The sequence below is a fragment of the Lynx canadensis genome, chromosome F1 (assembly GCF_007474595.2).
Source record: "Lynx canadensis isolate LIC74 chromosome F1, mLynCan4.pri.v2, whole genome shotgun sequence".
NCBI lineage: Eukaryota > Metazoa > Chordata > Mammalia > Carnivora > Felidae > Lynx > Lynx canadensis.
This window is the reverse complement of record NC_044319.2, coordinates 3,685,842-3,713,340: the sequence shown is the minus strand read 5'-3', so window position 1 is coordinate 3,713,340 and position 27,499 is coordinate 3,685,842. Positions and strand designations below refer to the sequence as shown.

Here is a 27,499-nt window from a genome sequence, read left to right as displayed (position 1 = left end):
CCACCACACCGAGAAGGCGCTTTGAGACCAGAAAATAAAACAGGCCACTCCATACAGATACACAGAGTTTTATTTGGGGGTAACTTCCTGACCGGGGGAACAGACTCAGGATGACCCACAGCAGCTGCACAATTATTCTTTGCAAAATCCAGACCTTAGTTCCCAGATTTTACAGAGCAAGGGGACACACAGGAGGGCACTGTAATGAGATCAAAGGGCTTGCACGCACCTGACAGCTAACCTTTAATTAGATCTTATGGCGCCAGCTGTGTATCAGGAAGGGGAAAGACTAAGTTATCTCTAACTGATTTTGGGGAGGCAAAAACAACCCTCCCTCCATCCCAGCCTTGGCGGGCATTTCTTTTTTCTTTTTTTAATGTTATTTTTGTTTTTCAGAGAGAGAGAGAGAGCGAGCACGCACGCACAAGCGGGGGAGGGGCAGAGAGAGAGGGAGACCCAGATCCGAAGCAAGCTCCAGGCTCTGAGCTGTCAGCACAGAGACTGATGCGGGGCTCGAACTCATAAACTGTGAGATCATGACCTGAGCCAAAGTTGGACACTCAACTGACTGAGCCACCCAGGTGCCCCCTTGGAGGGCATTTCTAAGGTATGTACGTTAATCTCCCAGGGGGCCTGGAACACAGCCTGAAGTCAAGTCACTGAGAGAAGGTGAACAAGACAGAGGGCCAGAGATGGAGTCAGTATTGTCAGCACTCCTACCTACCTCACCTTACAGAATAGCTTCATTACCCAAAATAAAATCCCTCATTTTGCCCCTTGCAATCAACCCCTTCCCCATCTCCAACCCTGGAAACCGCTGATCTGGTTTCCCTCCCTATGGTTTTGCCTTTTCCAGTTTAATTTTTCAGTGGTTTACAGTACTCCAACTGTGCTTATGTTTAGATATGTTGGCATTGTTCCCTAGCTCTGAGACGCTCTGTTCTGCTTTGCATTTTTTCCCTACCCTTTTTTCCTTTAGTGACTTTTTTTCTCTTTTTCAGTTATTTCTATTCACCTACTCTCAAGCTGACTGATTCTTTCCTTGGTTCTGTCAGAACTACTCATATGCAAACCAAAGATACTCTTCATTTCTGCTTTTTCTCACTTGTAATCTTTTTATTTAATTCTTCCTTATAGTTTCTATCTTTCTGCTAAAACTACCCATCTAATTTATCATGCTGTTAACCTTTTTCATTAGAGCTTTCAATATAGAAATTATAGTTATTTTAAATTCTCTATCAGATAGTCCCAGCATTTGTGTCATATCTGAATCTGATTCTGTTGATTGCTTTATCTCTTGACAGTATTGTGGGTATTTCTGTTGCCTTTTTGTAGGCCTCCTGATTGGTGAAAGGTGAACATATTGTGAAGAAGAGGAAGGAATGAGGTAATTTTTTTTTTCAAGTGGCTCCGCTCTGGGCGTGGGAGCTCCCAATGTAGAGCTTGAACCCATGACCCCAAGATCAAGACATGAGCCAAGATCAAGAGTTGGACGCTTAACCAACTGAACCACCCAGGTGCCCTGAGATAATTATTTTTATGCCTAGGAATGGACATGTCTTTTCTTTTGCTATCCCTTTAGGGTAGGGTTTTGAGTTAGTCCCATCAGAAGTCAGGCTGGGTTTGAGGTTTATTACGGATATGGTTGCCCTCAGCACACAGTCTTCAAATGCATCTACTGGTAACTTGTGTTTAGAGGGAGGGTACATTTGCCAAGGTTTCTCTCAATGTCTGCTATACTCTCAGCTCTAGGTCCTCTGTTTGTGCTGTGCCTCGAAGATGGTCTGTCCACACGGTCTGACCACTCTTCCAGCAGAGCAGTATTCCACTGTTGTTACTTGACACTGACCAGAGTGGTAACAGAAGGTAGGAATATAGAGATTTTGTTGTTCTGATTAAGCATCAATCTTAGTCACTGACTTCTCGAGTTTCAGTGGTATGTCCTCAGTGCACCTTCCCCTCACCCAGCTGTGGTTCTGGATCCAACACGCCACCCATGGGTAGGTTTGATCCTATTCCCTAATCCCAGATGCAATGGGATTTTACCAGTGCCCTAAAGGCAACAGTGATTTTTTTTTTTTTTTTTTTTGCTTTCCCCACTAAATTCATTTGGTAAAGGAGAAAGGGAAGATAAAGAAGGAGGGTCCTGGCAGAATTTCTGGCTCCATCTGTAGCAGCTGCTGTTCTCCCCAAACTCTGCACTACCAAAGGACACTTTCTCGTGAATCTCAACTATCATTTTCGGGAAGAGCCGGTAGAGTTCATAGAGAAAAAGCCTGGAGGTGGATATAAACTCTCCTTCTAGGTGCAGCCTCCAGGGACTTCTTCTGCAATGCTTTTTCTGCAGCACAATTCTGTTATTATTAATGCCTAAACTTCTTTGTTAAAGGATAAGAGTATGAAACCAAATTTAAAGTTTATTGAGAAGTTAACATAAAAGCAACATTCCGAATTCCAAATTGAAATAACCTAATACAGTTTTTAGTCTTAAAACCTAATTAAAGAGTTTTGGCTGTTCAGTGATGTGATTTTTTTTCCAACTGCTGATATAATCAAGAGAAGTCTCATTATTTCCCTAATAAATTCAAAACTTAAGTTGCAATAATGCAGCTAGATATAAACCACACTGAGAATTCAGCCTAATAAAAAACACATAACAGCTGAAATGATTTCTTAAAAGCATTTACTTTACATTTGACACAATGCTTTGAGAATAACAATTATGTATTCAGAGTCCCCATAATTTTGTTTTACAAAATATTTCCTCAAATCTCTCAGGAGATTACTACAGGGTTAAAAGCTGTCTTAAGATCAAAGATCAAATAGAGAAAAAAACCCTATAATTCTCTGTAGCAACTCATAGATCTTTCCCATCTGCTGTGCAAAAAAGGAGGTATATGGTAAGTTTGAAAAAAGCAAACCTTTTTAACTAGAAATGACAGTAAACTGAATCTGGCAAATGTTCAAAGAAAATTTTTCTATATGAGATTCAACTCCTTTTTGCCAAAATATAAAAGATGTCAACAATGGGAAAATAAAATCAAGTCAGTAAATTACTGTCTCTTATTTATAACTTTCTTCCTGCAAATACATGATCAGATTTCTATTACAAAACTACACATAGTAAATGAATTTTCAACCATGAAGAGGACTTCATAAGCACAAGTTCACGGGTGAACGATAAGAGACAGCTGGAGCAAGACATGAAAAACGTAGCTCACTCAGGGCCAGAGAAATGACTTTCCTAGTATTGGCCAACAATTCACAAGTTTCCCTAGACTTTGCTTAACGTAAAAACCTAGAAGCCCTGTCCTGTATCTTTACCTTGGAAACAATCAAAAAATTCCCAGAAAACAAATCTTTTAGGACAGAAGAAGCACTTTTTTGTCTCCTGAGTCAAATGCTCATGGGCATACCTACAATTACAGCCTTTGAAACCCATCAAAGCATTCTACAATGGGGTCTGGTTCTTTTTTTTGAATGTGACTTTACCTGCTGTCTCCTCTCATAATCATGGAATTGTACACTTAAAATGCATGAATTTCATGGTGCTTAAATGATAACTGTAATAAAGTTGCTTAAGAAAAAAAGAAAAATATTACTGGATCCAATGTTACTGAATCAATGAGTGAATCTACAAATAATTCCCATTCTCCTTTCCATATACAGAGGTGTAGACAGGTCTCAAAAAAAGATGAGGTAGGTGGGGAGAAAAGTCTTTTCAATAAATGGTACTGGGACAACTGGATCTCCACAACCAAAAGAATGAACATGTACTCCTCCTTCACCCCATAAGTGAAAATTAACTCGAAATGAATCAAAAACTAAATTGAAATACTATGACTCTTAGAAAGAAATGCAGGTATAAATCTCAGTGACCTTGCATTAAACAGTTTCCTAAATACGACACTAAATGTGCACATAACAAAAGGAAAAAATAGATAAGCTGGACTTCATCAAAATTAAAAACTTTTGTGCATCAAATGACACTATCAAGAAAATAAAAAGGCAACCCACAAAATGGGAGAAAATATTTGAAAAATCATATATCTGATAAAGAACTAATATCCAGATTATATAAGGAACTCTTTCAAGTCAACAATAAAGAGACAATAACTCAATTAAAAAATGGGCAAAGGATTTGAACATTTCTTCAAAGAAAATATAAAATGCCCAAGAAGCACATGAAAAGATGCTTAATATGATTTATCAGTAGAGGAATGCAAATCAAACCACAATGAAAGACCATTTAATACCCACTAGAATGGCTGTAATAACTTTTTAAAAAATGGAAATAAGTGTTGAGGATGTAGACAGCTGAAACCCTCACACACTGCTGTGTACGATAGTGCAGCCATTACGGAAAAGTTTGGCAGGTCCTCAAAGACAGAGTTATGATATGACCCAGTTATGATATGACCCACTCCCAAACACACACACACACACACACACACACACACACACGAAATAAAAGCATTATATTCACATAAAAACTTATTCACAAGTGTTTCCAACAGCATTACTCATAATAGAAACTGGAAAAAGAACTCCATCAACTGATGAGTGGATAAACAAAATGTGGTGGTACATTCATACAATGGAATATCACTCAGCCATGAAAAGGAATTTATCCACAATATACACAAAATATCAAATCATTACTATTGTATACCTGAAACTAATATAATGCTATAGGTTAACTATAGCTCAGTTTCAAAAAAAAAAAAAAAAAAAAAAAAGGAGGAATTAAGTCCCAACACACGCAGGGTGGCTGGCTGGCTCAGTCAGTGCAGCACAACTCTTAATCTCAGGGTCATGAGTTCGAGCCCCACTTTGGGCGTGGAGCCTACTTACTATAAAAAATAAAATCAAATAGGGGCACCTGGGTGGCTTAGTCGGTTGAGCGTCCAACTTCGGCTCAGGTCATGATCTCGCAGTTTGCGAGTTCGAGCCCCGCGTCAGGCTCTGTGCTGACAGCTCAGAACCTGGAGCCTGGAGCCTTCAGATTCTGTATCTCCCTCTCTCTCTGCCCCTCCCCTGCCCGCACTCTGTCTCTCTCTCTCTCTGTCTCTCTCTCTCTCTCTCTCAAAAATAAACAAATAAAAAAAATTTTTCATAAAAAATAAAATAAAAATTTTTTAAAGTACTAACACATACTATAACATGGATGAACCTTGAAAACATTATGCTAAGTGAAAGAAATCAATCCAGAAGGTCACACATTGTATGATTTCACATATGAATTGTCCAGAAAAGGCAAATCCACAAAGACAGAAAATAGACTAGAGGTTGCTAGGGGGTGTGGGAGAGGAAAGTTGGGAGGTACAGCACTTCTTTTAGGAGTGATATAAATGTTCTGGGATTAGACAGTGCTTGCACAACATTGAATATGCTTAAGAAAAGAATGTACACTTTAAAATGGCTAACGTGAATTTTATGTTATATGCATTTTATCTCAATTTTTGTAAAAATGGGTAAAAAAAAAAAAAAAAATGGAGGAAGGAGCGATGGCTCAGTTTGCAGACTCTCCCTGAGAAGAACTGTGGCCCTTCCCTTGGACCACAATAAACACCTAGTCACAATAAAGTGGGCACACTTTATACCGCTGTCAAAGTTTTAAGCAGACACGAGTCAGGCAAGATTAGAGAAGAATGGCCACAAGATGTAAAAGGCAGTAGGAGCTCATGTGTTTGCTGACAGGGGCAGATCTGAATTTGGATGGTCAACAGTGGCCTTGAAGAGGAACAACTATACCAGCAGTCCCACATGTAGATGCTGGAAAGCAGGGTTCCTTAATAATTAGCAACTGCCAAACTTTGGCTTCTACACAAGATTAGAATAGGATTTTCAACATAGACAGCTGCAACCCATTAGTGAGATGTAAAATCAATTTCGTAGGGCATTTTTTAAGGGAACTAAACAAGAGATTAAAGATGAATAGAATAAAATATATACCACATCACAGCAATGAAGGTGTTATTTACTGATTTCAGTTATAAACATACGTGTGTTTGTACTCACTCAAGATATAAAATACATTTTTATGATTTCTAGTCCAAAAAAAATCTGAAAAGAAAGTCTATAATAGATAGTAAAAAGCTTTGCTGCAGACCATTAACAATACATAGGATGAGAAGTATAGCATAGGGAATGTAGTCTAATATTATAACACACTTATCATGGTGAGCATTTCATAATGTGCAATCACTATGTTGTACATCTGAAACCAGAGTACCTGTTGCATGTCCGACTTTGGCTCAGGTCATGATCTCCTGGTTCGTGAGTTCGAGCCCCATGTCAGGGTCTGTGCTGACACAGCTCAGCCTGGAGCCTGCTTCAGATTCTGTGTCTCCCTCTCTCTCTGCCCCTCCCCGGCTCATGCTCTGTCTCTCTCTCAAAAATAAATAAACATTAAAAAAAAAAAAATGTGAAACCAATTTAATACTATGTCAACTATACTTCAATTAAAAATTTAGAAAAGAAAAAAAAAACCCACAAATACAAAACAATCTATTAACTTCTTCAGTAAATAGGATTTAAAAATTATGTATTAGCCCATAAGAAATTGCATCTAAAGATTTATTACATGAAATATCTATAAAATAAATTGCTAAAATTAAAAACTTTTACGTGACTATTATTTTCCTACTAACTTTCCCATTTTTGGAGTTAAGTATGTAGGTACAAAACAAAAAGTCTAGAAACCAGTTTCCATGCTTTGGTTTTTCATCATCATCAAAGCCCCAAACTTTGCATGTTACAACTGGAAAAAAACTAATATTTTTATTGTCCCCTTTTGAAACAGTTTAGTATATGTGCTACCGAAGTAAGCATTCTTTTGGGGACAGTTTAACCACTCCAACTTATTACATTCATTGGTTAAATATTTATTTTAATCCTAAATCTGAAGTGAGTCTGTGGGTTCCTCTTCCTCAGTGCACATGAAATGGAATTCTGGCAATTCACAGAAGAACTGGTGATTCCCATGTGTCCCAAGTGCAAGTGCTCCTCCAGTGACCAGGAGGGATTAAATATTCAAGAGTTTCTCTCAGGGAACGTGGGTGGCTCAGTCAGGTGACTGACTCTTGACTGAAGCTCAGGTCACAATCTCACAGTCGTGGGATCAAGCCCCACGTCCAGCTCCATGCTGGGCAGGGAGGCTGTTTGGGTTTCTCTCTCTCTTCCTCTTTCTCTGCTCCTCTCCCGCTCATGCATGCTCTCTCTCTCAAAATAAATAAATAAACATTAAAAAAGATAAGTTTCTCTCAAATGTTCATAAATAGTGCTTTTGTTGCTTCTTACATTCCTGTTTAATTTTGTTTCACAAATTAGAGACAGTATTTATACTACAGAGGATTGGAAATACAACCTCAATTAAATTTTATTTCAAAATTTAATTTTTATTTCATATTAAAGAGTTTTCTTATGACATAGTATCTCAAGTCATTTAATATTTAAAAGTAAAAATACATTCCTTAATTAATAAGCAAGCTGCAACACTTTCAACACAAAGGAAGGCACATGGGGTGCCAGTGACACTGTGGTGTTCAATTTGTAAAAGTGCATCAACCTGTAACATATGCTTTTACAGGGACTGTATATATATATTAGACATAGATGCTATATACTATATAAGATGGTTCAATAAAAGGTTTTTTTAAAAATTGATGTGTTTATAAACAAATCCCTTGTGTGGGTGTTTTGAGTTTTGAAGAGGATATTGTTGCTATTGTTCTATTTTGGTTTTTATTTTTTATTTTTTTTTTAAGGATTTTATTTTTACGTAACCTTATGCCCAACGTGGGGCTCAAACTCACAACCCCAAGATCAAGATTCGCACATTCCACCAACTGAGCCAGCCAGGCACCCCTTGTTTTGTTTTTTTAGATACGTTTATTTTCTGATTCTAAATTTCTCTCTTCAGATATAAAGAAAACTTCTCTGGCTCCATGGTTTTACTCAGCAAATCATCTCCACAAATGACATACAGCAGTTCTGACACACTTCATGGGTTACACAATAAACCATAACCGTGTTTTGGATCCTCTAGATGGGCGTGTCCAATAGAACTCTCTGCAATGGTAGAAATGGTCTATTATCTTCACTGTCCAGTACAAAAGCCACTAGCCATATGCAGCTACTGAACACTTAACATTTAGATATGTAACGAAAATACTCAATTTTTATATTTAAATTAATTTAACCACAAGTGTCTACTAGCTATTGTACTGGACAGTGCAGTTCTAGGTAACACCTAGCATATTCTGCTTTGCAGCCAACAAGATATGCTTCATTTTTGTTACTCATAGAACATTCTGAGGTACCTGACTCACAGTGACTACTACAGTTACAAGAAGCAAGGATCTCTGGATATTTCTTCCCCACGTTTGAACACCATCCTTCTGTTTTATTAGTATCAAAAGACTGCATTTAATAAGTCTATAAATTTAAGACTAAAATAATTAAAACAATCTAGAGAAACCACCAAAACACTCCACTAATTATAGGCAAACAGGCTGCTGTATGTACACAGAAAATAGGAGACCTCTTTCACATGGGGAATTGATACTTCAGGCCTGAATATGTTAAGTAAGGCTGTAAATTACTAAGTCTAAGACTTTTCAGCAGTAAAACCATGAGATCATGACCTGAGCCGAAGTCGGATGCTCAAGCTACTGAGCCACCTAGGCGCCGCCCCGCATTCTAAGATTTTTAATATCTTAACATGAAGACAATAGTTACTACTTTGTATTTTGAATTTTAAGTTCTGATAGAAATTTTATCACCATAGCATAAGCCAGGATTTTGATCCTTTAACCCAAATATAATTCATGAGAAATAAAAATGTGATTGGCAGATCGCCTAGTATTACCTCAGACAGCTAAAAACCTAATTCAGATACTTTTCAAAATAGATTTTGAGAGAGGTTTATGATGATCAGCCATCCTATAATTCTACATTTTTTCCATCAATAACTTAACACCAACTGTCACCCCTATATGTTGCAATACTACCTCAAAGTACAGGAGGGGTAATCCTCAATTTACCCTCTGGCTGAAAAAAGGTTAAACATTATTTCTTTTTCTTTTTTTTTCCTTTTCTGTTTTGTTTTTTTTTTAACTCCAGTATAAATAACATACAAGTTAAACATTTCTGAAGGAAGTTAGGAGAGTTTTCAACAGCATTCTCTAAAAAAAGAAGAGGGGCGCCTGGGTGGCGCAGTCGGTTAAGCGTCCGACTTCAGCCAGGTCACAATCTCGCGGTCCGGGAGTTCGAGCCCCGCGTCGGGCTCTGGGCTGATGGCTCAGAGCCTGGAGCCTGTTTCCGATTCTGTGTCTCCCTCTCTCTCTGCCCCTCCCCCGTTCATGCTCTGTCTCTCTCTGTCCCAAAAATAAATAAAAAACGTTGAAAAAAAAATTTTTTTTTAAATAAAAAAAGAAGAAAAAAAAAAACCTTTCACTCAAATAGTCACGTTTAGAGAGAATGCGGAAAGTGTTACACTGTAAACTAATAAGAAAAATAAACAGAAGAAAATAATGCCATCACCCAGAAAGACAACCACTGATAAATCAATACACACACAAAAATATATTTATTTTTCAAGACCTAGGATACCATTTTGGGATACCATTTTGGTGGCTCAGTCAGTTATGCATCTGATTCTTGATTTCGGCTAAGGTCATTATTCCAGGGTCATGGGATTGAGCCCGTGTTGGGCTCCGTGCTGAGCATGGAGCCTGCTTAAGATTTTCAATCTCTCTCTCTTGCTCTCTCTCCCTCTGCCCCCACCTCCCACTGCCCCTCTCCCCCACACTCTCTCTCACTCCCTCCAAAATAAAATTTAAAAATTTTTAAAAAAGACCTAGGATACCATTTTGTAATTTACTTTTATCATTCAATATGATCATTTACCTATGTCACTAAATATCATTAAAAATGAACAATAATAGGGGCTCCTTGGTGGCTCAGTAGGTTAAGCCACTGACTTGATTTTGGCTCAAGTCATGGTCCCAGGGTTGTGGGATCGAGCCCCACATTGGGCTCCATGCTGAGCGTGGAGCCTGATTCTCTCTCTCTCTCCCTCTGCCCCCTCTCCTGTTCACACTGTCTAAAAAAAAAAAAACAAAACAAAAGAATGAATAATAAAAGATACCTGCCTCATATTGACTACCTACCGTATGCCAAGCACTAGACTTAGCATTTGCCATTAGTTCTTTCATTCTCATAAGAATGCCTGTGAGTTTCTGTGCTCACTATACTGATGAACAAACTGAATACAAGTATTTAATGATGTTTAGAGTCACAGGGCAAATAATCAGAATATACTTTTTTTTAATTTACAAACTCAAATTTATAGAAGTCTTTTCAGGCAGAACCTATTGATGTAGGAACCCTCTCCTCAAATCAACAAGTACATGTCTATGAAAAAAAAGAAAGACTTTGGAGGTCCAACAACTAAATTAAAATAAAGCAAACACATTTAAGGTGAAGCTGAAAATCTTGATTTTGATGCAACAAGAAAGGAGAGTCTCATGTTTGACTACTTTACTGGAACACAGAAGGTAATTCAAACGACTGCAGCAGCACCAAAAGCTTTCAGAGAAAAGGTTCACGAAATCCCCTTCATAATTATAGGGTTGGCGCTTTCTCATCTGTGACCACCTTTCTGAATGTCCTGGTATATCCTTCCTTTGTACTTTCCTAAGAGAGGAAGAAATCCCTCCATGAATGGAACAATACCCTCGATGCCATGTGTCGTAAGGTTATCTCTGCCTGTTGCTTGGTTTAAAGGCCACTGAGAATGATGCACGCCTGTTGGTGGTGTAGGAACACGGTCCTCCGATCTGGCCATATTATGCGGAAGCAAATTATAGGTAACCCTTAATCTCCGTTCTGTGCCCCTCCCCTTGGCCTTTCACAAACAAGCACATTCATGTGCAGACATGCATAGGAGGAGGAACTTTTCTTCCCCCAAGACTTCGGAAGAGCTCACTAGGATACCCAGAGAAAGAGCCCTAAAGAGTAATTATTAGAAGTAAAATTCATTCTACAGTGGTCCTTTCTTAGATCTCATTCACATATACTAACTTATTCAAGTAAAAAAAATAACTTTGTTTCAAGGTCACTTCACCGCCAGAGCAAAGTCATGGTCTGTAACAAAGCTGCAGAATTTATGATCACAGTGGCTCCAGGTTATCCCATTTCACTATCACCAGATTCCTGTGTGAAAAGTACCACCAGTGCACCACCTTGACGAGCAAACGGAGGTAATTTTAAAACAGTAAGTTGATATTACTTGTTACTTATGACCTTTATTCAAGAATTGGCCAGGTCACTCCTTTTCTGATCTCACTGGAACTTTAAAATCTGCAAGTAATTGGACAGCATCCTAGCGGCTCACCAGAAGCACTGAAACAGAGACAAAGAATGGCTTCTCATCTTCCCTAAATTAACAATAGTGACATCTTAGGGTCTAGTAACTTCACATTCATATAGAAAATACACTCCCCTAAAGCCTTCTTGTCTGAAAAAGCAAACAAAGAAGATAGCCAGCAGTATGACATTCAAAACATTTAATTGTTATGTAAAAATAATAATATTGTCATTGATGAAATAATACTTAACATTCAGTGGCTGTTTACTTTTGCACGGTACCACCTCAGCATGTTGCACACATTAACTCATTTAGTGTCCACAACAATTGCCTACGCTACATTTTACTGTCAACCCCTTTTTGCAGATGAGCAAATCAAGGCATACTTGGCCAATAAGTTACACAGCTAATGAAAGTCACAGCCAGGATCTGAACCCAGAGAGCCTGTCTAGGGCTCACAGTCTTCTGCCAGAATGCCCATGCTATCATGCCACCTAGACTCCAAAGGCTTCCTTTGTATTTTCCATTTAATGAGTTAAAGCTGAGTTTCCAAGCCACTCTCACTTATCTTCAATCTATGAAATAGAATTTGAGAACTCATGGAACGGTTGTGAGAATTCCATGAGTTAGCACACAGAAAGCACTTATTACGGCACATAATGAACATACTATAAACACTAATACTATTACTAGTCTCTTTTATTCACTACTTTCTCTCGGATGTCTTTGATGTTTGCATATCCATTCATTCAGTCAACAGGCATATAATTCCTCCCATGTGACAGTCTCTACGGGAAGCACTGAAGAACCACAGGTAATACATGCTTTCAGAGTTCTCACAGCTTGGCTGAGGAATCCAGTTCACACACCCCCACGTACTGTGTCATGTGACAAGCACTATCATATAGGAGTGCTATGAGAGCACAGGGGTGCTGCTGAGTCATATCGTGACGTACCTTTTCATCAGGCAAGGAAGGGGTGATGTAATAATCCATTAGAACTAGAGCACAGGGGACAAAAGAAATGGACCCTTAAGGGAAATTTTCCATTAAAAGACTATTGAAAAGGTTTGGTGAGAAGAGGTAAAATAAGTAAAAGTCGTCACATAAAAAAATGAGAAAAGGAAAGACAATATTAAGATAAAGAAATGTACTGATATGGACATGGAAAACAGTCGGAGGTCAAGTTAACTCTTTCTTTCTTTGAACTGGGTATTCAACTAGGCCAGACGTCTACGGCTTCAAACGAACACATGCTATACAGGTCACCGGTGAAGCACAATCATTAAGGCAAACACTGGCTCTACTCTCTCAAAGCTTCTGTGAGATGAGCAGGGCAAAAAGGGAATGAGTGGATGATCACAGGACATAAACTCAGGTAGGAATCTAATGCCCCGGGAAGGAAAGTTAGCTTTCCCGCTCTCTGCACATGCTGGTGTGTCCCCCTAACTTCAGGCCACCCACTGCACTTCCCAGGATTCTTGCCTACCAACTCCTCATAAAAAGCGTTCCATTGGGGCGCCTGGGTGGCGCAGTCGGTTAAGCGTCCGACTTCAGCCAGGTCACGATCTCGCGGTCCGGGAGTTCGAGCCCCGCGTCAGGCTCTGGGCTGATGGCTCGGAGCCTGGAGCCTGTTTCCGATTCTGTGTCTCCCTCTCTCTCTGCCCCTCCCCCGTTCATGCTCTGTCTCTCTCTGTCCCAAAAATAAATAAACGTTGAAAAAAAAAAAATTTAAAAAAAAAAAAAAAAAAAAAAAAGCGTTCCATGTACCCAACTCCAGACTTGAAGTTCCACTTCAAGTTCCACTGTATTGACAATGTTCTTAAATGAAAAACTTGTGGTAGCTCTATTTTGGGTATTCCTTGTAGTTGTTTTGTTTTTTACTCTCTTACTTCCTGCATCAACATTGGAGTTCACCTACACATATTCTGACATAAAAAAATTTGTTCAATTTCCTCTTGCTAATTAGTTCCACTGGTTTCAGCAAGGGATAAGATTATAATAAATGCTAAGCTCTGTTTAATAATTTTTAGTTTGATCCTCCAATTTGACATTTCTCCATGTGCCAATGTGGGGGCAGGTGAGAGGACACAGTTGTCTAACAACATGTGGTTCAAGTCCTCAGCTTTTGCACCTCTGAGAGAATCTTGTACTCTTCTGATATTTTTAAGGTTGACAACTTAAATTTTTATCATAAATTTAATGAGGATGTAATTTCCATCACAGTATGTATGTATTTCGTTTTATTTTTCCAGCTTTATTGAGGTATAACTGACAAAAATCATCTATTCATAAAAGACATATGGACACATCCATCACTTCACATGGTGTGTGTGTGTGTGTGTGTGTGTGTGTGTGTGTGATGAGAACATTTAAGATCTACAACCTCAGCAAATTTCAAGTATACAATACACTACTATAAACTAAAGTTACAATGCTATTCATTAGAACCCCAGAACCTATTCATCTTATAAATAAAAGTTTGTACCCTCTGACCAACATCTCCCCATTTCCCCTATCCCTTAGCCTGCCCTTGGCAATCACCATTGAACTCACTGGTTCTATGAGTTTAACCTTTTTAGATTTCACATATAAATGATATCATACAGTATTTATCTTTCTGTATTTGGCTTATTTCACTTAACATCCTCCAGGTTGATCCATGTTATCTCAAAAGGCAGAATTTCATTCTTTTTTATGGGTGAATAATATTTCACTATATATGTATTTATATATGTATTTATTTACATACATATACACACACACATACATATATATGGGCATACATATATGTACATATACATAATAAATATAATTATATACATACCAAGGAATATATGTATTTTAATCATATTATTGTTGCAACCCTGGGAGCTGTAGATTTCACTCATTTAATGAAATATGTCCACTAAACAATCTAATTGCTAAGTCTGTCCTCATTGTCAAATCAATAAACCAAATCAAACTTACTTTCATTCAGAAAAGCCTGACCTCATTTTTCAATTCAAATAAATGTACTAATCTGCCTTCTCTGCAAATTTCCCTACCCCCTACACACACACACACACACACACACACACACACACACACACACCAATCAAGTCCAATTCTAAAAGAAAGAAATAAAGCATGGAATCCTGCCATGAATTTGTCACCAAGATAAATTAAGACTCTGCCCCATCTATGATTCTGACCAAAGCTCTCTCTGCTTTACTATTTATAAATTCTCATTCAGGAGCTAAGAATTCTTAAATGGTCCCTTTATTGGGAGAACCAGAGGATTTTGCTCCCTGAGGCAATCAACTATTGAAAGATTCATGCTGGGTAAGAAGCATGACCGTCTCTGTCAAGTGGGAGAAAAGCAATTTGTGAATGGAAAGGTAGGAAAGGAGAACCAGCCAGCCACAAGAGCTCTCAGGAAACCAATTTCAGGAAAGTAAATACATACATTGAGCATCTAAATACCATTAAAACTATTTTTGCATGTAAAATCCCTGGAAAGTTTCCATGAAACCCCAGGCACACATATACCCCAGTTTAAAGACTAATCTAAGAAACAGCTCCAGAGCTGAACTCAAATTGAAAGCCAAGGAAATAAACTGTGAAAACTGTCCAACATAATGTCCTAAGCACAGAAGCAGAATTACGACACAAGACTGAAAGCTTTAAATATGTAAGTACAACATAAGGGTGCAGAGTTCAGACTGGAATCACCAAACACAGGGCCTGGATTCCAGCTCTAACACTTATGAGCCATGTGACTTTGAATAAATTCCTTTATCCGCCTTTGTTTTCAGCTTTATTGAGCTATAACAGACAAATAACACTGTATAAGTTTAAGGTACACAACGTAATTATTTAATATTACCACAATAAGGTTGGTGAACACATCCATCACCTCACATAGCTACAGTATTTTGCAGGGGTGAGAACCTTTGAGATCTATTCTCCTAGCAACTTCCAAATACACAATACAGTCCTGTTAACTATAGTCCCCATGCTGTACATTACATTAGATTTTATATCCTATAACTCTACTGAATTCACTTATTCTAACAGTTATTCAGTGGAGTCCTTAGGACTTTCTATATATAAGACCATGTCACCTACAAATAATTTTATTTCTTCCTTTCCGATTCAGATGCCTTCAGTTTTTGTTCTTGTCTGACTGCTCTAAGACTTACGGTTCTACGTTGACTAGGAGTGGAGAGATCAGATTTCCTTGTCCTGTTCCTCATTTTAGAGAAAAAGCTTTCAACATTTCACCATTTCAAAAATACAAGACTCATACAATCATTTCAACAGATGTAGATAAATCATTTGACAAAATTCAATATCCACTCCTGAAAAAACTCTCAACAAACTAGGCTAAGGATCATACCTCAACATAATAAAGGGCACATGTGATAAGCCCTTTATTTCCTTAAGGCTCAGCTTCCTCATCTATAAAACACAAGTGATGGTGATGATGTCATGACGATGATGGTGGCAGTGGTGACATAGTGATCTTATTTTAGTGGCTCACTGAAATGTTATGAGGACTGAATGAGATAACATGAGGCACTTAACACCAAACCTAGCATGTAGTGGACACTCAGTAAGTACTAATGGCCAGCAGTTTGGGCTATGAGTAAGAAAAAACTCGTTAACAGTCAACTCAGACAAAATGGAAACATACTGTTTTCAATTACAAGTCTGTCCTATGTCTCTACAACTGCCTTCCATGAATCTAACCCCAATCAGACCACAATTAAGGAAGAACATAAAAAGTTTCCCTTCTTACTAGTCACCTGAGGGATAATAAATAGCACTAAGAAGATTCTACTATTTTAAGCCACTCACAAATCTTTATCTGAATTTCAAATTGTTTAAGGTGCCCAGAGTCTAATAGCATATGACATGGTTAACTACAAAGAAAATGAACTTAAGAGAGCTGAGTTAGAAAACGCCTACAGGTGTTAAGACATAGTCTTTTGCAAACCAAGAGATTAGGAATTTAATTTGCGGAAGTACGGAGGGGACTTCCAGTCATTTGTCTGGGAGAGCTTAGTGCAGATAAGAACTTAATTTGCCTGAATGACCCAGACTTAATATCACAAACATTCTCACTTCTGAAATGTGCCTGGAGCTTTGCCTTTGAGAGGACATCCAAAAAAATCAACAAAAAATTTCTAGAAATGAAGGTATTACCTTAATAAGTCATAAAAAAAGATATTACTAGACGTCTGTTAAGACTGAATAACATGAACATATAACCAATGAATTTCTCCACAGATCAAGTTCACTCAAGATTATAAGCAGTTAATTCCATTCCATTTCAAACTTTGCTACCACTGGTTTGTTTTTTCATCTATACCTCCTCATTTACTAAGGTAAATCAGAAGACTCAATTATACCAATTGCCTCTAAAAACAAAGAACAAATAATTAAATGGTGAAGAAGATTCGGCAACCCAAAATCATGGCTTATTTTACTACTGAACAAACTGTGACACTACGTGGAGTACTACACAGTATCACTACATGGAGAAACAGCAAATAGGCAGAGAATCGAGACATCACAATGCTACACCCATAAGATAATGTGTTACACCTGGGTCCTAGAGGCAACTCTGGAAATAATTATATTTCTCTAACAAGGTGCAACAATTTACTATATAAATGAACATAATCCTCCAAAGAACATCAAAAGTAAAAAAAGATATATTATCCAATAAACTGTGATTTGGGAGAGAAAATGTGCTAATCGTCGTAAATGTAATTTTCACATTAGAGATACGATCTAACAGGTACTGCTTTTCTAAACCCATTCTCGCTGGTTCTTTGAGTCTACAAAGGGATCTCTATGAAAGGCTTCGTTTCTAAATTTTCAATTAAAATGTATCTATGATTTAGACCGGTACCATACGGGGACAAATTTTACAGACTTTTCTGAAAAGTTGAGGCATGTAATGACACTGATGACACTGCATTATTAAAAGGAATTTCCTATTACTGCAGTAAGAGTAATTTAGAAATGGCATCCTAATGTTACGATACCATAACTCAGAGCAAGTTCTAGAGCTTAAGCCAGATAGTTTTCAAGAAGTAATACCAAATCCTACAAATAAAAATTTCATTGAAGTGTTAAAAGCATTATAATCATCACATCATTTCCTCTGGAAACTAGAATTAACTGTAAGGTAATCTGTGATGTTTTGCCTTTATCTGAGAAATCGGATAGGTGATTAAATAAGTGAATTACAGTGTGCACCAGACTTTTTTGGTCCTATTAACTTCCTTAATGTTGAATAACAAAATGCAGTAGGAGAAAAGAACACTTGTAAAATCAACACCATAAGTGATTGCTTCAAAACAGAGAAACTGACGACTGGCTATAAAAGCCAGAGGAAAATATCAGACTTATGACGAGGTTAAAAAAAAAAAAAAAAGAAAACAAAACAAAAAATATTTGATATTTGCAAACAAACATAACCCCTGTAGTTTCTTTCACAAATATCTGAGAGAGAGAGAAACAGGGAGAGAGACTGAGTCACAGCCACAAACCTGAAGTGGTTTCACCTGTCCTTTAAGATTGATTCTCTCGATACAAGGATGATGGTCTTTCCAGTATTTCTTTTTCAAGCTTATAGTCTACAGAAATACCCCCATGTGTAAGCTAGAAGGACACGCACACATCATAAATCACGGTGGACAGACCAGCTTCATGCTCAGTCAATTCCTCAGTCAACACTCTTCCCCAGTCCAAGGCAGTCTCACCTCCTCTGAGGATTAGCTGCCACATAATCACCACTTGGATTGCTCAGCACTCTTCTTTGACATGCAGCCTTCTAAGAAAACCTTTTTCCTTATTTTCCTCCCACTTTCTTCAGATAAAAAAGTTGAAGGGAAAAAAATACAATGATCACTAATATGTCCTCCCCCAGATTCAACATCTGTTAACAATTTGCCACATCTGCTCCATCGCCCCAACATACACACGTGTATGTTCTTTTGCTCACCCATTTGAAAACTGCAGAAATCCTGATAACCACGCCCAAAACCTTCAGCATGGGATTTGTAAGAATAGCATCTCTAATACGATCACATGTTATTATCCCACCCAAGAAAATAAATAGTAATTACATATTATTTACTATGCAATCTGTGTTCAAATGTCTCCAATCGGTGACAGAATGTTTGTTATCACATCCCCCTTCAACCTGGATCCAATCTAAACTCATACATCACAAGTGGTAATTATGTCTCTACAGTTTCCTTTAGTCCAGAAACTCTCTCTCTCTCTCTCTCACTCTCTCTCTCTCTCTCTCTCTCTCTCTCTCTCACGCACACACACACACAGTTTTTTTATGACAATGACTTTTTCAAACGTTCCAGAAAACGGTCTTATTAAATGTCATGCATTTTGAACTTATGTGACTTTTTTCCTCTTGAGGTCATTTACCTTCTCTATCCCCTGTGTTTCCTAAATCCTTGAAGTTCAGCACAGGATTGATTAGATTCAAGTGAAATATTTTTGCAAGAATATCTCAAAGTGGTGATTTTCTATCATTCATCTATACTCATGAGAAGGCATTCTTCTGCAAGGTAGAGGTTTCCTTCTTGTTTCTCTCTCCCCTCCCTCCTCCTCCCAATCCACTACTCTTTTTGAGTACCACTATAGATCAAATACTTTTACTTATTCCAAAAGCTACAGTCAAATATTCAAACTGTCCCAAATTTGACAACTAGGAACTTCTTTAAGCTGCTGGGTTTTAATACAATGTGATTTAAAAAGTCATCTCCTTTTTCAAAGGTTATTTCTCTACTAAAGAAAATCACCACTCATTCATTTAAATTAATTCAAAATTATCTGCTAAATATTTACCATGTGCCAGAGACTTTTTAGGTGCTGGGGGTATATTAATAAACAACAGAATCTCTACTATCATGGACTTAACATTATAGTTTCTGGAGACAAACAACAGCCAGAGAAATAATTAGGTAATATATCAGATGGCGGTAAGTGCGTAGAAGAAAAATACAGCAGCAGAGTGATGAAGAATGATACAGAGTATACATATTTTAGAGAGTACCCTTCTGATAAGATGACACTGGGGAGAGACCCAAATGAATTTGAGGGAATAGCCTGTATCATCTGGAGGGTGAGAAACCCAGGCAATGGAAACAGGACAAAAACCCTACTTTGGGCATTTCAAAAACCGTAAAAAGATAGTGTGGCTGGAGTCCAGTAAGCTGGGGCTACTTGTGGGAAGTAAGATCAGTAAAGAATGGACCCTAACATTTTCATATACTTGACGTGTAAACAAGATTGGTCTGTTTTGTATTTTTACCACAAAGTAATAATTTTTCAAGCAGGGGACTGAGCATGGTTCTTGAGTGGGTTGAATGGTGGCCCTCAAAAAGATACTAACATATCCTACCTAAACCCAGGAACTTGTGAATGTGACCTTATTTGGAAACAGGGTCTTTGCAGATCTCATTAGTTAAGATGAGGTCATACTATATTGGGTGGATCCTAAATTCAATGATTGATGTCCTTATAAGAAAATAACACACAGAGAAGACATGCAGAGACACAGACACACAGGAAGAAAGCATGTGGCAGCAGAGGAAGAGCTTGGAGTCTTGGAATTGCAAGCCGAAAAACGCCACGGAGCTGGGAGCCACCAGAAGTTCAGAAGACTCAAGGATTCTCCCTACAGCCTTCAGAGAAGGCCCTGCCAACAGCTTGGTTTCAGATTCCTGATCTTCAGAACTCTGAGAGAATGAATTTCTCTTGTAAGCCACCAAATCTGTGTTAATTTATTAAGGCAGCTCTAGGAAACTGATGCAGTATTTTGTTGCATGAAGCTTGACTGAGCATGGTTTTTCCGGTCCCGCTGGCCTGGATTCCACTCCTGCCTCTACCATTTCCCTACTTCCCAGAGCAAGGTGCCAATCTCATTTTCTTAACTATGAAACAGGACTATAGTCTAACCTGCCTGTGGTTATTAGGAATCCTCAGTATAAAGCAGTGGTTCTCTACTTTAGCATGGGTCACAGCCACCTGCAGGGCTTGTGAAAAAACCAACTGCTGGGTCCCACTCGGGGTTTCTGATTCCATGGGTCTGGGATGAGGGCTGACTGTCTGCACCAGTAACAAATTCCACATGATGTTGAGGTTGCTGCTCCTACACTTGATCTTAGCCAAAAGGCCGAGAAGTGATAAGGTTACTGCCCCTGAGAGCACACCATGAGAACCAATTCATGGAGACAGGGATACAACAGATGTGCAAGAAACTATTCCCTCTTCTTCCTCTACTCTTCCCTTTCCAGAAGTCAAACTGTCATTATCCTATGAAAATACATTTGAATATATATTATGTAATCAATCCTATAGCAAGAAATACCCATCCCCAACACATACAAAATTGGATGATGGCCAGACCATCTATAAAAATAGAATTATGACCCACAACTTGCAGCAACCAGCCCAGGAAGCCAACCCATTATCAACAGTAACCAGTACAGGAAGCCAGAGTACAATCTCTCACAACCAGTTCAGGAAGCCGATCTATAACTTCCGGAACAATCGGCCCCAAATGACCAGGATTAATTAATAACGGACAGCTTCCTTCATTTGTCCTGCTTCTAATTAGCCTGCCTCCAGCTTCCTCACACAAACAGCCCTAATCAGAGCATACCTGAACCGCCCTTTTTTTCCACTATGAAGCTTCCCCACTCCACTGCTTGCCTTCGAATCTCTGCCAACTGAAAGTGATGATGGCAGACCCCCTTACTCTACCAAGTTCTGAATAAATAGCCATTCGTTGTTCTCATTTGGATGGTGTTCATTTTCTTCCACAACTAGGAAAAAAATAACTTAAAATCCTCATTTTATTTTTGTGGCATTTAAAAAAATTTTTTTTACATTTATTTATTTTTGAGAAACAGAGTGAGACAAAGCGTGAGCGGGGGAGGGGCAGAGAGAGAAGGAGACACAGAATCTGAAACAGGCTTCAGGCTCTGAGCAAGCGGTCAGCACAGAGCCTGATGTGGGGCTCGAACCCACAAACTGTGAGATCATGACCTGAGCCAAAGTCAGATGTTCAACCGACTGAGCCACCCAGGCGCCCCTGTAGCATTTTTATTCTGTAACTTAAATATTCCTTCCAAGACAGAACAGTATAGTTGGGGGGTTAAGGGGGAGGGGCTAGGGGAGGTCTTGCTTTAGAACCAGAAAGACCTGGGTTTCAAAAGTTGACTCCTTTAGCTATAATGTTACGCAAATTCTATAATCTCTTTCAACATGAGTTTGCTCACTGATGTTCCCAGCGCAAGGAACACTGACCACCTACTATTTAGGGCTGCCCTAGAAAAGAGATGATGACAGTGCCCAGCACAGAGTAAGGGTTCAGTGAAGTCAGCTGTTTTGAGTAGGCTATGATTTTTCACCATTGAAACATTTAATCCTGTGATTCAATAACCTTCTGCCATTAGGTTTGCAAAGTTTTTTTCGTTTTGCTTGTTTTTTAAATTAAGTTACTTGGAGTATAGGACCAAGTCCCCCATCTTAGAAAGTAAAGGATGGGCAGTCTAGCATGGATATACTGTTTTGCCTACAAGTGAAAGAAAACCACCAGAACCACTTCATGTAAAATCTCAGGGACAAAACCAAAGTACATCCAGGATTCACAAGGACTGAATCTGAACTGATAAATAAACCGGGTTACTCTCTCAGTAAATGCTTGGTTTGATCATCGCCATTTATCTCGCACCTGGCTTCCTCTGCTTACTCAGTCTGCACAGGGCCCTTAAAATAGCCACCCCAAAATGGTAATGATCTGTAACTCGAGGTGGATTTGGGTTACACAGGTGCAGCACCTGTCAGGTCTCATCTAATGGCTCACTTAAGACACAGACATTTCACTGCATGTATTGGATCTCTTTTCCCTCATCAAATTGTAACATACCAAAGACAAAAAGGGGATCATACTCAACTCCAAATCCCCAATACTAGCACAATGCCTGCCATGTAGCCAAATCTCAATACATTTTCATTATTACACAAAGACAAACTTAAAAATTTGAGAAATTTTACTTATTGGGATTCATTCTGAAAGATGTGTTAAAAGTTCTTATTTTAATTAGTGATTACATTCAAGTGAATTAATATAAACAGATTTAAATTTTACTTACTATAAAGAGAACTGTATTTACAAGCAAACAATTAGTGATTTAATTACAGCGCAAATTAATCTGGGTACATGACTCTACCACCACCTAGTGGAAGTAGATGTGTATTACCATATTTGAAAACAAGACAAAGACTCTAAATGAGTTGATGGGCCATGAGCAAAAATACATTTCGACCAGGCACCTGTTGGATTCTAGAAAGTATCCCAGGTTCCATGAGGACAGGCTTAGCTCATGTCTGTCTTGATCACTGCTGTATCACCACAGCCTAGGAGAATGACAAAGCACTTTGTTGGATTCCAATAAATATTTGTTCACTGACTGACTAGACTCTGGGATTAAGAGGAGACTGAGCTATGATCTTCAGGAAAGACATTCAGCCATCTAAAACCATTAGAATTTTATTGAGAGAATGGAATATAATGTAGCAATTAAAAAAAATACTGAGCTATCCATTGAAAAGGCACAGAGAAAACTCAAATCATATTACTAACTAAAAGAAGCCAATCTGAAGAGGCTACACATTATATGATTCCAACTGTGTAACATTCTGGAAAAGGCAAAATTGTGGACATAATAAAAGTATCAGTGGTTCTGGAACACCTGGATGGCTCAGTCGGTTAAGCCTCGGACTTCAGCTCAAGTCATGATCTCACAGTTTGTGGGTTCAAGCCCTGTGTAGGGCTCGGTGCTGACAGCTCAGAGCCTGGAGCCTGCTTTGGATTCTGTCTCCCTCTATGCCCCTTCCCCACTCATGCTCTGTCTCTCTCTCTCTCTCAAAATAAATAAATGTTAAAAAAAAATTCTTAAATATATATCAGTGGTTTCCAGGGGTCAAGGGAAAAGGAGGGATGAATAGGCAGGGCACAGGATTTTTAGGGCAGTGAAACAATTGTGTGCTACTCTGCTGATGGACACATGCAATCATACATTCGTTCAGACCCACAGAATGTACAACCAACTCCATGAGCGAACCCAGTGGGGGGATGTTGACAATGGGTGAGGCTGTACAGGTGCAGGGGTAGGGACATATGGGAACTCTCTGTGCTTTCCACTCAATTTTGCTATGAATCTAAAACTGTTCATTGGGGGAAAAAGTCCATTTTTTTAAAAATCAATAAGATTTTATACTCTTGACTATAGATTTCAAATGAGCAAACCTACATTTAACGCATACATCAAAAGTATGATATTGTTTTCAAATGCCTAAGTCTATGCTTAATAAATGTTACTTCTTCACCCCCATTGCACAACCCCAACTGCTAACACCCAGGTAGCTACCATCAAGTAGCTATAAACAAGCCACTGTTTCCTCATCTATAACATTAAGACAGCTAGACTAAATCTCTCACTCCCTTCCTAATTTAATACTCTTTTAATTTAAAAAAAAAGAAATAATACAATGTAAACTTTCCTAGTGTATAGAAAAAGAAAGAAAACTGTCAAATACTACAGCATCACACAGACACCAAAACCTGCCAAAGAACAGATGACAAATTACTGTCAAATCTCACTTACAAATATTAATGCAAAAACTTTAAAAGTAACACCAAAAGAGCACAGAAGTGCTCTAAGTGAAAGATAAGCTATGAGCACAATGTATCCATTCCACTGATGCAAGAAGAGTTGAATAGTAGGAAATTTACTCATATAAAGAACCATATAAATAGAAAAAAGAAAAGTTAATGATCATCTCAGTGTATGCCAAAAAGCCTAAGAATTTTTTTTTAACGTTTATTAATTTTTGAGACAGAGAGAGACAGAGCATGAACAGGGGAGGGGCAGAGAGAGAGGAAGACACAGAATTGGAAGCAGGCTCCAGGCTCTGAGCCATCAGCCCAGAGCCTAACACGGGCTCGAACTCACGGACCGCAAGATCGTGACCTGAGTTGAAGTCGGACGCTTAACTGACTGAGCCACGCAGGCGCCCCAAGACAAAATTTTTAAATCATTCCTGATTTTTAACACTTAGCAAAGTAGCAATAGATGACTATTTAATATAACTAAAAAACGCAAAATTTTATATCGGTCCAAAACTCTCTAATGTTCCACTGGAAACATGACTGAAACATTAAAATAACGAAGCATCAGAAGGAATGAAGCAAGCTCACCATCATTTTTTTTTTAAGTTTATTTTGAGAGAGAGAGAGAGAGAGAGAGAGAGAGAGAGAGAGAGAGAGAGCATGCATGTGCACGGGCATAGAAGTCAGGGAGGGGCAGAGAGAGAAAGAATCCCAACCAGGCTCCATACTGTCAGCACAGAGCCTGATATGGGGCTTGAACTCATAAACGATGACATCATGACCTGAGCCAAAATCAAGAGTCAGACGCTTAACCCACTGAACCACCCAGGAGCCCTCACCATCATTTTTTAACTTTGATCTAGAAGTATTAGCCAATGCAAGGGAAAAAAGATACGCTTTTTTTAATTCATCAACCGTTTTTATGGTGCTTACTATGTGCCAGACACTGTTTTAAGCACTTTATAAATATTACTTTAATTCATATAATCTTCATAACAATTCTATAAAGTATACTATTATTATCCCATTTTTCAGATGGGGAGATGGAAGGACATAGGGAAGTAACTGGCCTAAAGTCACACACTAGGGAGTTATTGAAGGTGCCACAAAAACCCAGCCAGGGAGTGGTTCGAGAGCCCAAGCTCGTCACCACCACACTATATAAATCTCTATACTGGAAAGAAGAAAAAAGTACCCATACATTCAGATGTTATGACTGTAGCTAGAAAACCCAAGGGGGAAGAAACCAAAATGCTGTTAGAAATGAGTATTTACTAGAGTGGTTGATTACAAAACATCAAATAAATAAGCAATAGTATTTTGATATGTTAACAACAAAAACTTAGAAAATATATTTATAATAAAGGTGCCCTTTATACTAGTGATAAGAAAAAAAAAACCTAACTGGAATTAAAAAGAAATATACAGCTCCTATTTGTTTTTTTTAATTTTTTTTCAACGTTTATTTATTTTTGGGACAGAGAGAGACAGAGCATGAACGGGCGAGGGGCAGAGAGAGAGGGAGACACAGAATCAGAAACAGGCTCCAGGCTCTGAGCCATCAGCCCAGAGCCTGACGCGGGGCTCGAACTCACGGAACGCGAGATCGTGACCTGGCTGAAGTTGGACGCTTAACCGACTGCGCCACCCAGGCGCCCCTATACAGCTCCTATTTGAATAAAACTTTACATGTCTGCTAGTTTATCAGTGAGCGTGACCTGGCTGAAGTCGGACGCTTAACCGACTGCGCCACCCAGGCGCCCCTATACAGCTCCTATTTGAATAAAACTTTCATGTCTGCTAGTTTATCAGTGAGTACCACCTCCAAATGAATAGGAAGTGAGGTATTCAAAAGACGCCAAGGGCTCCTCAAGCACCTAAGCTACAAGAGTAGCTTAAAAGAAGGTACTCAAAAGTACCAAGCTTAAAAGACCCACCCTTCCCTTCCCCCACCTACCTGGATCAGGTAAGTAATCTGTTTATACCCAATTTAAGGCCAGCCCTCAACAACTGTAATGTCTTGTGTCACCAGCCCAAGAGCATGGACAGGATACAGAGGAGCTTTTCGGCAAATTATTAGTAAGCCTCAACTTTGCTCACACAACAGTGAACATGTTTACTACCTGAAAAACACCAACTTTCCAAACAAAGGGACAGAAGGGGAAAATCTAAAAGGTACACGTGGATCTTCTCATTGGCTCCTATTCTAGTTAAGGACCTTGACTAAAGTTGAGCAGCTAATGCCCAGATGAAGACAGCTGCTTCCGCCCAGCTGACTCACATTAGGTCCATGTGTGAGAAAATTGTTCACACTGCAGAAAGAGAAATCCTGAAGAAATACAGAAATATGCTCCCTGAAAAGTAAGGCTCATTCAGCTATGAAATGAGTTGAGAAGGGAAACTGCAATTCTCTCTAGGAAATATTTTTATAGGACAGATATGCATCCATAAAAAGCTGTTGTGCATTTTGATAGGGTTAAATGCCTTCAGTGTCAAGGTGAGCCCCATAACTTCTCAGTCAGCCAAGCAACCAGTCAACAATTTGCACAGTTCCTACTATGAGCACAACTCTCTGCACCACTTATAATGAAACCTAAGATATGGTTCCATCAAGGAAAATACTGATTATATGGTTGGGGACATAGAATAAACACACAAAGAGAACACAAAGCAATGCATGAAATAAAATAAGGCTAACTAATAATAGAAGAACTTCTCTCTGCTTTCCCATATATGTTTTAGGAATGAGAATACAAAAAGCAGTCAATCAGAGCAGAATTTTATTTCCTCCAACTTTTAGAAGCCGAGAGGATTTGGAGCTTTTTAAGAATATAGAAGTAAATAACCTATAGCAATGGTAATAACTGATCAGAGATTACTGAAAACACACCAAAACCTCAAAGAAATCTCAGTAATATTTATTCTCCTGCTTCATTAAAGCAGTCACTAAGTAATCTAAACACTTCTGTACACAAGTCACTGTGCACGGCTCCTTTGAAGAAGCCAAAATGAAACAGATAAAAACACACAAAAAATTCTTACATAAAACAACAGGACCAGTTGTTCTGAGGGCAGCTCTTTAACAATGAAAGAACTGGTACTGAAATTCTTAAGTCTGTAAATGAAAAGAAACAGTTAGCTGTGTGTCTGTTTATGTTGTGAGGATAAAACCCACATACGGGGTTAAATCACTGTCCTCCCTAAGTATGGGACACTTTACAACACCACAAACTTACAAATGAGGAAGTACAGTGACAGTTCACATTAATTCAATTCAACAAATATGCACTGAATTATATTATGCTCAGTGCCTGAAATGTGAAGTTGCCTAAGATATGGACCCGGTTTGTTGTGTTGCTGTCTTTAAATAAGGATACAGCCAAGTCCAAGTACTTGATCTGAAAAAGCTCATGTTACAGAGTTCTC

The 27,499-nt window shown here is 38.6% G+C and overlaps 1 protein-coding gene and 1 pseudogene across 1 annotated transcript in view; both read right to left on the bottom strand.

Moving 5' to 3' along the window:
• The window catches only part of SMYD3 (SET and MYND domain containing 3), a 645,009-nt gene that overhangs the window by 558,068 nt on the left and 59,442 nt on the right, over nucleotides 1-27,499 (bottom strand). The window lies entirely within an intron of this gene.
• On the bottom strand, nucleotides 20,367-20,581 carry LOC115505769 (annotated as a pseudogene).